We start from the raw sequence: 12155 nt of genomic DNA on the forward strand, positions 1-12155 counted from the left end.
CCAGGGACCTCTCGATCTGCAGTCGAATGCTCTACCATTGAGCTATTCCCCAATGTCCATAACCGTAATGTCTATTTAACTAAAATAAAGGCAATGATCCGTGCTGTTACAAGGGAACTCGGGTTTGAGCCAAGGACCTCTCGATCTGAGTCAAATGCTCTTCCACTGAGCTATTCCCTCTAGTTCATAACCGTAATGATTAATTAACTAAAATAATGGCAATGATCCGCTCTGTTACAGTGGGAACTCGGGTTTGAACCAAGGACCTCTCGATCTGCAGTCGAATGCTCTACCACTGAGCTATTCCCTCTTGTTCCTATTCGTAATGTCGACTTTACTAAAATAAAGGCAATGATCCGTGCTGTTACAGGAGGAACTCGGGTTTGAACCAACGACCTCTCGATCTGCAGTCGAATGCTCTATCGCTCAGCTATTTCCCCTTTCTATTAACCGTAATGTCTATTTAACTAAAATAAAGGCAATGATACGTGCTGTTACAGGGGGAACTCGGGTTTGAACCAAGGACCTCTCGATCTGAGTCAAATGCTCTACTACTGAGCTATTCCCTCTTGTTCATAACCGTAATGACTAATTAACTAAAATAAAGGCAATGATCCGTGCTGTTACAGGGGGAAATCGTGTTTAAACCAAGGACCTCTCGATCTGCAGTCGAATGCTCTACCACTGACCTATTTCCCCTTGCTCATAACCGTAATGTCTAATTAAGTAAAATAAAGGCAATGATCCGTGCTGTTACAGGGGGAACACGGGTTTGAACCAAGTACCTCTCGATCTGCGGTCGAATGCTCTACCACTGAGCTATTCTCTCTTGTTCATAACCGTAATGTCTATTTAACTAAAATAAAGGCAATGATCCGTGCTGTTACAGGGGGAACACGAGTTTGAACCAGGGACCTCTCGATCTGCAGTCGAATGCTCTACCATTGAGCTATTCCCCAATGTCCATAACCGTAATGTCTATTTAACTAAAATAAAGGCAATGATCCGTGCTGTTACAAGGGAACTCGGGTTTGAGCCAAGGACCTCTCGATCTGCAGTCGAATGGTCTACCACTGAGCTATTCCCCCTGGTTCCTAACCGTAATGTCAAATTTACAAAAATAAAGGCAATGATCCGTGCTGTTACAGGGGGAACTCGGGTTTGAACCAAGGACCTCTCGATCTGAGTCAAATGCTCTTCCACTGAGCTATTCCCTCTAGTTCATAACCGTAATGATTAATTAACTAAAATAATGGCAATGATCCGTTCTGTTACAGGGGGAACTCGGGTTTGAACCAAGGACCTCTCGATCTGCAGTCGAATGCTCTACCACTGAGCTATTCCCTCTTGTTCCTAACCGTAATGTCGAGTTTACTAAAATAAAGGCAATGATCCGTGCTGTTACAGGGGGAACACGGATTTGAACCAAGTACCTCTCGATCTGCGGTCGAATGCTCTACCACTGAGCTATTCCCTCTAGTTCATAACCGTAATGTCTATTTAACTAAAATAAAGGCAATGATCCGTGCTGTTCCAGGGGGAACACGAGTTTGAACCAAGGACCTCTCGATCTGCAGGCGAATGCTCTACCACTGAGCTATTCCCCCTTGTTCATAACCGTAATGTCTACTTAACTAAAATAAAGGCAATGATACGTGCTGTTACACGGGGAACACGGGTTTGAACCAACGACCTCTCGATCTGAGTCAAATGCTTTTCCACTGAGCTATTCCCTCTTGGTAATAACCGTAATGACTAATTAACTAAAATAAAGGCAATGATCCGTGCTGTTACAAGGGAACTCGGGTTTGAGCCAAGGACCTCTCGATCTGCAGTCGAATGGTCTACCACTGAGCTATTCCCCCTGGTTCCTAACCGTAATGTCAAATTTACAAAAATAAAGGCAATGATCCGTGCTGTTACAGGGGGAACTCGGGTTTGAACCAAGGACCTCTCGATCTGCAGTCGAATGCTCTACCATTGAGCTTTTCCCCAATGTCCATAACCGTAATGTCGAATTCACTAAAATAAAGGCAATGATCCGTGCTGTTACAGGGGGAACTCGGGTTTGAACCAAGGACCTCTCGATCTGAGTCAAATGCTCTTCCACTGAGCTATTCCCTCTAGTTCATAACCGTAATGATTAATTAACTAAAATAATGGCAATGATCCGTTCTGTTACAGGGGGAACTCGGGTTTGAACCAAGGACCTCTCGATCTGCAGTCGAATGCTCTACCACTGAGCTATTCCCTCTTGTTCCTAACCGTAATGTCGAGTTTACTAAAATAAAGGCAATGATCCGTGCTGTTACAGGGGGAACACGGATTTGAACCAAGTACCTCTCGATCTGCGGTCGAATGCTCTACCACTGAGCTATTCCCTCTTGTTCACAACCGTAATGTCTATTTAACTAAAATAAAGGCAATGATCCGTGCTGTTCCAGGGGGAACACGAGTTTGAACCAAGGACCTCACGATCTGCAGTCGAATGCTCTACCACTGAGCTATTCCCCCTTGTTCATAACCGTAATGTCTACTTAACTAAAATAAAGGCAATGATACGTGCTGTTACACGGGGAACACGGGTTTGAACCAACGACCTCTCGATCTGAGTCAAATGCTTTTCCACTGAGCTATTCCCTCTTGGTAATAACCGTAATGACTAATTAACTAAAATAAAGGCAATGATCCGTGCTGTTACAGGGGAACTCGGGTTTGAGCCAAGGACCTCTCGATCTGCAGTCGAATGGTCTACCACTGAGCTATTCCCCCTGGTTCCTAACCGTAATGTCATATTTACAAAAATAAAGGCAATGATCCGTGCTGTTACAGGGGGTACTCGGGTTTGAACCAAGGACCTCTCGATCTGCAGTCGAATGCTCTACCATTGAGCTATTCCCTCTTGTTCCTAACCGTAATGTCGAATTTACTAAAATAAAGGCAATGATCCGCGCTGTTACAGGGGGAACACGGATTTCAACCAAGGACCTCTCGGTCTGCAGTCGAATGCTCTACCGCTGAGCTATTCATCCTTGTTCATAACCGTAATTTCTATTTAACTAAAATACAAGTTGGGAAAACCAAAATATTACCTCTCCGAGTCAAGACGACTACTTACAAACTTATTTACCCAGATATGGAAATGTTTCTTAAGTTAAAATTTATGAAATATTAAAGCAGTATACAAAGCATAGCAAATATACTGTAAATCAGACGACATTTTACATCCAATAATGTTATAATTGTACACATTAAAATCATCCGATGGGGGAGAAACGGGAAATGAAGAGATAAAACTTTGGAGGGATACTACCTTTACGTGTTTGTAAAGGCCCAATTTTCTACTCCTCAACTGTATGCCCTCTATGTTCAAAGCCATATTCACAACAGGGTTGCCATATAAACACTATCCTCTCGTTTCACCTCAACGATTTTCTTAGTTTGTCAACATGACTTAACGTTACATAACACCAAAGCTTATTTGTGGCTACACACACTGAAAGTAAATGCGTACCATAAAAAGCATGAAAACACGAAGCTATTATCCGATTACGATCAGACCTTTCACTGGTCTGGCTGCGTTCAGCAGAGCTCACCAAAAAAGACAGCGGATTTTGGAAATGTTTACCGGTGAGCTCTGTCGTCATAGCTTTTCTCCGGTCATCGGCGTTTTATAAATGACGCTAGCGCAATAAAGCGTGCAAGGTACCAAGGCTTAACAAAAATTGTATGATAACATATTTGTAGAGATAGATAACAACTTTTATAATTAAAATTAGAAACTAACATATCTCTTAAAATTCTCGCGTGATCAACTGGTTTCACGCTAATTAAATAGCTATAGTCCCATAGAGCTATTTGTATTAATTCATCCATGGTTTTTTCGCCAAGCTGAGAACTAGACGTTTTACGTCACGTTGTCCAAAAAGTCGACTATTTTCTTTGAAGACCGCGCTAGCTCAGCGCTAAGCACCGTGACGTCAAAATTCAAAAACATAATCCCGTTATGTAGGACACTGCTAACAGCGCTGGGCTCTGCTGAACGCGGCCCAGATTTCCACCATGATTATAATATCTAAGCCTAATTATTAAATAGTGTATTTAACTTTCGGCTCACTCTGAACCGTTAATGTCTCTGCATTACAGAAACGAAAACCAAACCCAAGCGTTTACTTTTTGGTTCACTAGGCCTATTGACAAATAACAGATCATTTGACCAACATTGCAGCGTTGCGCTTGTATTCACTTTGGGAAGGATTATGCTATAAACAGATGTAGTATAGCTTAAGTAATATATAAACATCCATTTTAAATAATAATATTAAAAAAAATCTTTGGAATATCAAAATGAAATAGAGCTTTAAAGCTACAAAAGTACTAAATGCATCATAATTACGAAAAATATTTCCACATATTCATTTTATATTATGGAAAACGGGAATATTAAGGTTCTGAAGGATTTCTTTACACATCAAAACAAAAACGAACTTCTAACGCAGCGCACTAGTGTAACAACGGACGGACACATATAGACAAACACATAGTCTGCTGTTTTACCCTTTCCGTATTAATTTTGAGTTTAGAGACATGATTATCTTAAATATTAAAATAAATATAATTAATATTAAATATTTTCTTCGATAGTTGTTCGCCTTATTGAGCGTTACATCGTTTTGAAAAAGAATAATTATACATTCTTGAGAGACTTGACTAATATTGGCGTTTGAAATGCAGCATACGCCGGTTGCGTCGCCTTACTCAAATAGGTAGTATATAAGGGTGTCGAATCGCAGCTATGGATAAGAACAGCGCAATTGCGTGAACCTTTGGTGGAAGCCCCGCCATTGGAAGGCCAGACGTTTCTCGTAACCCTGGCCGATCGCCGCGTATGTCTTAACCTTAACGATGATGATGGAGTAGAAGCCTGGGAGGCTATTCTCTAAGGTCCTTTTGGAGGAATTTCGATCCGAATCTTTTCATTCGGAGTCAATTTCTCCGAATGAAAATAAAACTTATTCTGTTAGCACCTTATCCTAATCATACGGTGATAACCTCTCCGAATCATTCGGCGGCCGTAAGAGACGGCCGAATCGGGCATTCGGAGTTTTTACCGCCTCTCTTCCCTCCATCAATCTTAGATTCGCGGAATTTTCGCCGAAGTTTTGGCTGCGGTTCATATTTTTATTTAGTATGGCTGCTTTGTTTTTTCAACTCAAGCTTCATCGTTTGCGATTTGAACATAGTAATCGCATTGCCCGTCGCGATTTACGAGTTCAAAGGGTTTTTCGAGACTTAAAATCAAGCGTGGGCAAAATTTTAGGTTAAAGCGGGAAATGGCTTTAGGCCTTGGCGGGCCTTGGCGAAATCTACAAGGTAGATCGACGGCTTTTTTTGGTAGATTAAAGGTAAAAAACGTCGTTGAATTTATCCTACATTTAAGGGATAATTTCGCGAGATCCAATTACTTAACACAGATTTAATTGTTCATTTTAATATTTTTTCTACCGGTGCTTGTAAGTTAGAGTCACCTATTTTTGACCAATTGCATCAATTATTAATAATTGCTAGATTAAATTTGGTTATTTCGTTTAGAATCTATTTAAATTATTAAATTTTGGTAGGTGTGTAACCATTGATGGAGGGCTAATGATCTACATTAATGAATTTATCAAAATCTCACGAGATCCACACAATTGGATTATAATTTGCGATTAATTAACGTTGTTATTCTAGGTTCTCATTGCCTCATATTTAACCCTACCAAAACTTGCGCTAAGTTTCATTCAAAATTCGACGTATATTAACTGTTGTTTAGCGTGTTCTTTAATACCATTTTAAAAGAATATTATGAAGCAATTTAGGAATAAATAATTTTTTATCAAAAATAAATAAATAAATAAAAAAGGAAAAAAAGCACTTGTTTCTATCTTAAGAAAAGAAATCGAAATTTGCTTTGTATTGTATTGAATGTGTTCCCAATACAAAGACCATTTCCCAAAATTTCCACTCCTTGGAAAAAACCAAAGTTTCCATCCCTTCAATTTGAAAGCGCGCCAAATAAAATTGTCCAATAAAGAAAAAGTGGGCGTCAAAAAGTACCACGTGGCTTAAGAGGAAGTGACGTCCATTTGGATTGAGAGAAAATTTTCGAAGTATCCGAATGACGATAAGGATTGGGGTTAGAGAATACGGTTTGTTCGGTCCACTCCGAATGAGCCCGATCCGAATCATAAGGATTCGGAGTGATCCGAATGATTTTCGATTTTTAGAGAATAGCCTCCCAGGTGTACAGACTGGTGTCCATGTGGGATGGACAAAAACAAAGACCAGAAGATGGTGGTGTTAGAAGCCAGGTGTACAGACTGGTGTCCATGTGGGATGGACAAAAACAAAGACCAGAAGATGGTGGTGCTAGGAGCCAGGTGTACAGACTGGTGTCCATGTGACAAGAGCAGATGACGGTGGTGATTAGAAGCCAGTGTGTACAGACTGGTGTCCATGTGGGATGGACAAAGAGCAGCAGATGATTGTGATTAGAAGCCAGTGTGTACAGACTGGTGTCCATGTGGGATGGACAAAGAGCAGCAGATGATTGTGATTAGAAGCCAGTGTGTACAGACTGGTGTCCATGTGGGATGGACAAAGACCAGAGGCTGGTGATGTTAGACAGGCAATGGAGTAATAGCCTGTAAGTGTAATACAATTTTCGAAATTTCCGGAAATTGAGAACACGTTTGCTCCGATTTGCAAACTGCGAACGCGGTCACGTGGGTGTAACAACAGACAGACACACAGACACACAGACACACAGACACACAGACACGTTGAAATTAGAACCTCTCCGTGACATACGTCACTCGGAGAGGTAAAAAGCAATGATCCGTGCTGTTACAGGGGGAACTCGGGTTTGAACAAAGGACCTCTCGATCTGCAGTCGAATGCTCTACCGCTGAGCTATTCCCTCTTGTTAATAACCGTAATGACTAATTAACTAAAATAAAGGCAATGATCCGTGCTGTTACAGGGGTAACTCGGGTTCGAACCCAGGACCTCTCGATCTGCAGCCGAGTGCTCTACCACTGAGCTATTCCCCTTGTTCCTAACCGTAATGTCAAATTTACTAAAATAAAGGCAATGATCCGTGCTGTTACAGGGGGTACACGAGTTTGAACCAAGGACCTCTCGATCTGCAATCGAATGCTCTACCACTGAGCTATTCCCTCTTGTTCATAACCGTAATGTCTATTTAACTAAAATAAAGGCAATGATTCGTGCTGTTACACGGGGAACTCGGGTTTGAACCAAGGACCTCTCGATCTGCAGTCGAATGCTCTACCACTGAGCTTTTCCCCTTGCTCATAACCGTAATGTCTAATTAAGTAAAATAAAGGCAATGATTCGTGCTGTTACAGAGGGAACACGGGTTTGAACCAAGTACCTCTCGATCTGCAGTCGAATGCTCTACCACTGTGCTATTCCCCCTTTCTCTTAACCGTAATGTCTATTTAACTAAAATAAAGGCAATGATACGTGCTGTTACAGGAGGAACTGGGGTTTGAACCAAGGACCTCTCGATCTGAGTCAAATGCTCTACTACTGAGCTATTCCCTCTTGTTCTTAACGGTAATGACTAATTTACTAAAATAAAGGCAATGATCCGTGCTGTTACAGGGGGAACTCGGGTTTCAACCAAGGACCTCTCGATCTGCAGTCGAATGCTCTACATCTGAGCTATTCCCTCTTGTTCATAACCGTAATGACTAATTAACTAAAATAAAGGCAATGATCCGTGCTGTTACAGTGGGAACTCTGTTTTGGACCAAGGACCTCTCGATCTGCAGTCGAATGCTCTACCATTGAGCTATTCCCCAATGTTCATAACTTTAATGTCGAATTCACTAAAATAAAGGCAATGATCCGTGCTGTTACAGGGGAAACACGGGTTTGAACCAAGGACCTCGCGATCTGCAGTCGAATGCTCTACCACTGAGCTATTCCCCCTTGTTTAAACCGTAATGTCTATTTAACTGAAATAAAGGCAATGATACGTGCTGTTACAGGGGGAACACGAGTTTGAACCAAGGACCTCTCGATCTACAGTCGAATGCTTTACCGCTGTGCTATTCCCCCTTTCTCTTAACCGTAATGTCTATTTAACTAAAATAAAGGCAATGATACGTGCTTTTACAGGAGGAACTGGGGTTTGAACCAAGGACCTCTCGATCTGAGTCAAATGCTCTACTACTGAGCTATTCCCTCTTGTTCTTAACCGTAATGACTAATTTACTAAAATAAAGGCAATGATCCGTGCTGTTACAGGGGGAACTCGGGTTTGAACCAAGGACCACTCGATCTGCAGTCGAATGCTCTACATCTGAGCTATTCCCTCTTGTTCATAACCGTAATGACTAATTAACTAAAATAAAGGCAATGATCCGTGCTGTTACAGTGGGAACTCTGTTTTGGACCAAGGACCTCTCGATCTGCAGTCGAATGCTCTACCATTGAGCTATTCCCCAATGTTCATAACTTTAATGTCGAATTCACTAAAATAAAGGCAATGATCCGTGCTGTTACAGGGGAAACACGGGTTTGAACCAAGGACCTCTCGATCTGCAGTCGAATGCTCTACCACTGAGCTATTCCCCCTTGTTTAAACCGTAATGTCTATTTAACTGAAATAAAGGCAATGATACGTGCTGTTACAGGGGGAACACGAGTTTGAACCAAGGACCTCTCGATCTGCAGTCGAATGCTTTACCGCTGTGCTATTCCCCCTTTCTCTTAACCGTAATGTCTATTTAACTAAAATAAAGGCAATGATACGTGCTGTTACAGGAGGAACTGGGGTTTGAACCAAGGACCTCTCGATCTGAGTCAAATGCTCTACTACTGAGCTATTCCCTCTTGTTCTTAACCGTAATGACTAATTTACTAAAATAAAGGCAATGATACGTGCTGTTACAGGGGGAACTCGGGTTTGAACCAAGGACCACTCGATCTGCAGTCGAATGCTCTACATCTGAGCTATTCCCTCTTGTTCATAACCGTAATGACTAATTAACTAAAATAAAGGCAATGATCCGTGCTGTTACAGTGGGAACTCTGTTTTGGACCAAAGACCTCTCGATCTGCAGTCGAATGCTCTACCATTGAGCTATTCCCCAATGTTCATAACTTTAATGTCTATTTAACTAAAATAAAGGCAATGATACGTGCTGTTACAGGGGGAACTCGGGTTTGAACCAAGGACCTCTCGATCTGCAGTCGAATGCTCTACATCTGAGCTATTCCCTCTTGTTCACAACCGTAATGACTAATTAACTAAAATAAAGGCAATGATCCGTGCTGTTACAGTGGGAACTCTGTTTTGGACCAAGGACCTCTCGATCTGCAGTCGAATGCTCTACCATTGAGCTATTCCCCTATGTTCATAACTTTAATGTCGAATTCACTAAAATAAAGGCAATGATCCGTGCTGTTACAGGGGAAACACGGGTTTGAACCAAGGACCTCTCGATCTGCAGTCGAAAGCTCTACCACTGAGCTATTCCCCCTTGTTCATAACCGTAATTTCTATTTAACTAAAATAAAAGCAATGATCCGTGCTGTTACAGGGGGAACTCGGGTTTGAACAAAGGACATCTCGATCTGCAGTCGAATGCTCTACCGCTGAGCTATTCCCTCTTGTTAATAACCGTAATGACTAATTAACTAAAATAAAGGCAATGATCCGTGCTGTTACAGGGGTAACTCGGGTTCGAACCCAGGACCTCTCGATCTGCAGCCGAGTGCTCTACCACTGAGCTATTCCCCTTGTTCCTAACCGTAATGTCAAATTTACTAAAATAAAGGCAATGATCCGTGCTGTTACCGGGGGAACACGAGTTTGAACCAAGGACCTCTCGATCTGCAATCGAATTCTCTACCACTGAGCTATTCCCTCTTGTTCATAACCGTAATGTCTAATTAACTAAAATAAAGGCAATGATCCGTGCTGTTACAGGGGTAACTCGGGTTTGAACCAAGGACCTCTCGATCTGCAGTCGAATGCTCTACCACTGAGCTATTCCCCCTTGTTCATAATTGTAATGCCTTATTAACTAAAATAAAGGCAATGATACGTGCTGTTATAGGGGGAACTCGGGTTTGAACCAAGGACCTCTCGATCTGCAGTCGAACGCTCTACCATTGAGCTATTCCCCAATGTTCATAACCGTAATGTCGAATTCACTAAAATAAAGACAATGATCCGTGCTGTTACAGGGGAAACACGGGTTTGAACCAAGGACCTCTCGATCTGCAGTCGAATGCTCTACCACTGAGCTATTCCCCCTTGTTCATAACCGTAATGTCTATTTAACTAAAATAAAGGCAATGATACGTGCTGTTACAGGGGGAACTCGGGTTTGAACCAAGGACCTCTCGATCTGAGTCAAATGCTCTACCACTGAGCTATTCCCTCTTGTTCATAACCGTAATGTCGAGTTAACTAAAATAAGGGCAATGATCCGTGCTGTTACAGGGAGAACACGGATTTGAACCAAGTACCTCTCGATCTGCAGACGAATGCTCTGCCGCTGAGCTATTCCCCCTTGTTCATAACCGTAATGTCTATTTAACTAAAATAAAGGCAATGATCCGTGCTGTTACAGGGGGAACTCGGGTTTGAACCAAGGACCTCTCGATCTGAGTCAAATGCTCTTCCACTGAGCTATTCCCTCTTGTTAATAACCGTAATGACTAATTAACTAAAATAAAGGCAATGATCCGTGCTGTTGCAGGGGGAACTCGGGTTTGAACCAAGGACCTCTCGATCTGAGTCAAATGCTCTTCCACTGAGCTATTCCCTCTCGTTAATAACCGTAATGACTTATTAACTAAAATAAAGGCAATGATCCGTGCTGTTACAGGGGGAACTCGGGTTTGAACCAAGGACCTCTCGATCTGCAGTCGAATGCTCTACCGCTGAGCTATTCCCCCTTGTTCATAACCGTAATTTCTATTTAACTAAAATAAAAGCAATGATCCGTGCTGTTACAGGGGGAACTCGGGTTTGAACAAAGGACCTCCCGATCTGCAGTCGAATGCTCTACCGCTGAGCTATTCCCTCTTGTTAATAACCGTAATGACTAATTAACTAAAATAAAGGCAATGATCCGTGCTGTTACAGGGGAAACTCGGGGTCGAACCCAGGACCTCTCGATCTGCAGCCGAGTGCTCTACCACTGAGCTATTCCCCTTGTTCCTAACCGTAATGTCAAATTTACTAAAATTAAGGCAATGATCCGTGCTGTTACAGGGGGAACACGAGTTTGAACCAAGGACCTCTCGATCTGCAATCGAATGCTCTACCACTGAGCTATTCCCCATTTCTCTTAACCGTAATGTCTATTTAACTAAAATAAAGGCAATGATTCGTGCTGTTACAGGGGTAACTCGGGTTTGAACCAAGGACCTCTCGATCTGCAGTCGAATGCTCTACCACTGAGCTATTCCCCCTTGCTCATAACCGTAATGTCTAATTAAGTAAAATAAAGGCAATGATTCGTGCTGTTACAGGGGGAACACGGGTTTGAACCAAGGACCTCTCGATCTGCAGTCGAATGCTCTACCACTGAGCTATTCCCTCTTGTTCCTAACCGTAATGTCGAGTTTACTAAAATAAAGGCAATGATCCGTGCTGTTACAGGGGGAACACGGATTTGAACCAAGTACCTCTCGATCTGCGGTCGAATGCTCTACCACTGAGCTATTCCCTCTTGTTCATAACCGTAATGTCTATTTAACTAAAATAAAGGCAATGATCCGTGCTGTTCCAGGGGGAACACGAGTTTGAACCAAGGACCTCTCGATCTGCAGGCGAATGCTCTACCACTGAGCTATTCCCCCTTGTTCATAACCGTAATGTCTACTTAACTAAAATAAAGGCAATGATACGTGCTGTTACACGGGGAACACGGGTTTGAACCAACGACCTCTCGATCTGAGTCAAATGCTTTTCCACTGAGCTATTCCCTCTTGGTAATAACCGTAATGACTAATTAACTAAAATAAAGGCAATGATCCGTGCTGTTACAAGGGAACTCGGGTTTGAGCCAAGGACCTCTCGATCTGCAGTCGAATGGTCTACCACTGAGCTATTCCCCCTGGTT

General features: G+C 42.3%; 3 non-coding genes across 3 annotated transcripts; all 3 read right to left on the minus strand.

Moving 5' to 3' along the window:
• Window positions 1–10004: 10004 nt before the first annotated feature.
• Window positions 10005–10076, minus strand: TRNAC-GCA (transfer RNA cysteine (anticodon GCA)). Its single transcript has one exon. It is a non-coding gene; the product is annotated as a tRNA-Cys (tRNA).
• An 835-nt stretch (window positions 10077–10911) lies between these two features.
• Window positions 10912–10983, minus strand: TRNAC-GCA (transfer RNA cysteine (anticodon GCA)). Its single transcript has one exon. It is a non-coding gene; the product is annotated as a tRNA-Cys (tRNA).
• A 447-nt stretch (window positions 10984–11430) lies between these two features.
• Window positions 11431–11502, minus strand: TRNAC-GCA (transfer RNA cysteine (anticodon GCA)). The gene has a single exon. It is a non-coding gene; the product is annotated as a tRNA-Cys (tRNA).
• Between the last annotated feature and the right edge of the window lie 653 nt (window positions 11503–12155).

The sequence above is a fragment of the Phalangium opilio genome, unplaced genomic scaffold (genome assembly GCF_054372755.1).
Source record: "Phalangium opilio isolate 3A_F unplaced genomic scaffold, DU_Popi_V2 ptg000094l_1, whole genome shotgun sequence".
NCBI classification, from domain to species: Eukaryota; Metazoa; Arthropoda; class Arachnida; order Opiliones; family Phalangiidae; genus Phalangium; species Phalangium opilio.